The 3,564-nt window shown below is 44.9% G+C and overlaps 1 non-coding gene across 1 annotated transcript; it reads right to left on the minus strand.

Moving 5' to 3' along the window:
• Positions 1-461: 461 nt before the first annotated feature.
• TRNAS-CGA (transfer RNA serine (anticodon CGA)) lies at positions 462-534 on the minus strand. The gene has a single exon. It is a non-coding gene; the product is annotated as a tRNA-Ser (tRNA).
• Between the last annotated feature and the right edge of the window lie 3,030 nt (positions 535-3,564).

A 3,564-nucleotide genomic window follows, 5' to 3' on the forward strand; every position in this document is an offset into this window, starting at 1 on the left:
CAGTTGGGAACCGAACCACCAACCTTCGCATTTCGCGTGCGATGCTCTAACAATTGAGCTACCGCGGCGCTGTTTCCCCATCAACGTTCTTGGGTATTTATGTGTACTAGTAAAATCCTGAGAGTGTTAGCCAGCGCCACCACTCACTGACTTTGTCGGCGGACGTGGAACGTCCTCGTTGCCGCAGGTGTCACGAGAACGTGATCTTTTTGCGTGAAGGCAACTGGTCAATAAACCCACATATGCTACCTGAAGGCATCAATGTTGCCGGATTCGAGACCCTCGTTATGTAATAAAGAGAAGAAAGGGGGTTAACCGAGGGGCGCGATGTTTATTAGTCATATCATGAGAAGCCAACAAGGACTGACAGCAAGGACAACATAGGTGAAATTATTTGTGCCTAATAAATGCCATGAAGAAACGATAAATTATTAGAAATTAAAGCGGATGAAAAAACAACTTGCCGCAGGTGGGAACCGAACCCACAACCTTCGCATTTCGCGTGCGATGCTCTACCAATTGAGCTACCGCGGCGCTGTTTCCCCATCAACTTTCTTGGGTATTAGGTGTACATTATAAAACCCTGGGAGTGTTAGCCAGCGCCACCACTCACAGACCTTGGCGGCGGACGTGGTACGTCCTCGTTGCCGCAGGTGTCACGAGAACGTGATCTTTTTGCGTGAAGGCAACTGGTCAATAAACCCACATATGTTACCTTGAGGCATCAATGTTGCCGGATTCGAGACCCTCGTTATGTAATAAACGAGAAGAAAGGGGCTTAACCGAGAGACCTGATATTTATTACTCATATCATGAGAAGCCAACAAGCACTGACAGCAAGGACAACATAGGTGAAATTATTTGTGCCTAATTAATGGCATGAAGAAACGATAAATTGTTAGAAATTAAAGCGGATGAAAAGCAACTTCCCGCAGTTGGGAACCGAACCACCAACCTTCGCATTTCGCGTGCGATGCTCTAACAATTGAGCTACCGCGGCGCTGTTTCCCCATCAACTTTCTTGGGTATTTATGTGTACTAGTAAAATCCTGGTAGTGTTGCTAGCGCCACCACTCACTGACGGCGGCGGCGGAAGTGGAACGTCCCCGTTGCCGCAGGTGTCACGAGAACGTGATCATTTTGCGTGAAGGCAACTGGTCAATAAACCCACATATGCTACCTGAAGGCATCAATGTTTCCGGATTCGAGACCCTCGTTATGTAATAAACGAGAAGAAAGGGGGTTAACCGAGCGGCCCGATATTTATTAGTCATATCATGAGAAGCCAACAAGCACTGACAGCAAGGACAACATAGGGGAAATTAGTGGTGCTTAATAAATGGAATGAGGAAACGATAAGTTAATAGAAATTAAACTGGTTGAAAAAACAACTTGGCGAAGTGGGAACCGAACACACAACCTTCGCATTTCGCGTGCGATGCTCTACCAATTGAGCTACCGCGGCGCTGTTTCCCCATCAACTTTCTTGGGTATATATGTGTACTAGAAAACCCTGGGAGTGTTAGCCAGCGCCACCACTCACAGACCTTGGCGGCGGACGTGGAACGTCCTCGTTGAAACAGGCGTCACGAAAAAGTGATCTTTTTGGGTGAAGGCATCTGGTCAATAAACCCACATATGCTACCTGAAGGCATCAATCATGCTGGATTCGAGACCCTCGTTATGTAATCAACGAGAAGAAAGGGGGTTAACCGAGGGGCCCGATATTTATTAGTCATATCATGAGAAGCCAACAAGGACTGACAGCAAGGACAACATAGGGGAAATTAGTTAAGCTTAATAAGTGGAATGAAGAAACGATTAATTATTAGAAATTAAAGTGGATGAAAAAACAACTTGCCGAAGGTGGGAACCGAACCCACAACCTTCGCATTTTGCGTGCGATGCTCTACCAATTAAGCTATCGTGGCGCAGTTTCACCATCAACTTTCTTACGTATTTTTGTGTACTATTAAACCCTGGGAGTGTTAGCCAGCGCCACCACTCACAGACCTTGGCGGCGGACGTGGAGCGTCCTCGTTGCCGCAGGCGTCACGAGAACGTGATCTTTTTGGGTGAAGGAAATTGGTGAATAAACCCACATATGTTACCTTAAGGCATCAATGTTGCCGGATTCGCGACCCTCGTTTATTTATTTATTTATTGTACCTACTTTCAAGGCCGGCAGGCACAACAGAAAGGAGTGGTAGAGAACATTATTTGCAGAACGAGAGAAAAATTAAAAAATAATGAAGGAACTATAAGGCACTTTGAACAGCAAGCTTGAATTTGTTGCGGTCACAAATGGTGTATAAGGAGGCGGGAAGGCGTTTCCATGCAGTGGCGGTTCTTGGTAAGAATGAAGAATGGTATAAATTAGTGCGGAAATATGGCACTTCAACTTTGTGTTGATGATCGATGCGAGATGAGATGTAACTGGGTCTGGTGAAGATATTTTCTTTCAAGAAAGGATTGAAGTAGTATATTTTATGAAAAAGACAAAGGCGAGAATGCTTGCGACGTAGTGAAAGGTCAGGTAGATCTATTGTTTTTTTCATGGATGTTACGCTAGAATGACGTGAATAATAAGAGAGGATAAAGCGCGCTGCACGGTTCTGAATGCTTTCAAGTGAAATAATGAGATTGGAATGAGCAGGGTCCCATATGGCATTCGCATATTCTAATTTTGGACGGACGAGTGTTTTGAACATGGTAAGCTTTAGAGAGGTCGGAGCGGATACAAAGTTACGTCTTAGATAACCTAATGTTCTGTTAGCATTGTTAGTGATATATTCAACATGCATGTTCCACGAAAGATTGCTAGCAATATGCAGGCCAAGATACATATAAGAGTTAACAACCGACAGGACAGTACCATTAATAGAATAGGGGGCGGATCAAAAGGGGCAGAGCGGTAGGAGACACGCATATGTTTGCATTTATTTGTGTTAAGCTGCATTTGCCATTTGTTACACCAATTTGATACACTAACCAGATCATCTTGAAGCTTACTGGAATCATTAAGGTTAGTTATTTTGTGGTAGATGACGCAGTCGTCCGCGAACAGCCTAATGATTGAGTTAGAGATACAGTCAGGAAGGTCATTAATATAGATGAGAAAAAGCAGGGGCCCCAGTACGGATCGTTGCGGTACACCTGTACGGTATACCGGTATGGTACAGATGTAATAAACGAGAAGAAAGGGGGTTAACCGAGGGGTCCGATATTTATTAGTCATATCATGAGAAGCCAACAAGCACTGACAGCAAGGACAACATAGGGAAAATTAGTTGTGCCTAATAATGGCATGAAGCAAGGATAAATTATTAGAAATTAAAGTTCATGAAAAAACAACTTGCCGCAGGTGGGAACCGAACCCACAACCTTCGCATTTCGCGTGCGATACTCTACCAATTGAGCTACCGCGGCGTTGTTTCCCCATCAACTTTCTAGGGTATTTATGTGTACTAGTAAAACCCTGAGAGTGTTAGCCAGCGCCACCACTCACAGACCTTGGCGGCGGACGTGGAACGTCCTCGTTGCCGCATGCGTCACGAGAACGTG

This window comes from Dermacentor variabilis, chromosome 9, assembly GCF_050947875.1.
Source record: "Dermacentor variabilis isolate Ectoservices chromosome 9, ASM5094787v1, whole genome shotgun sequence".
NCBI lineage: Eukaryota > Metazoa > Arthropoda > Arachnida > Ixodida > Ixodidae > Dermacentor > Dermacentor variabilis.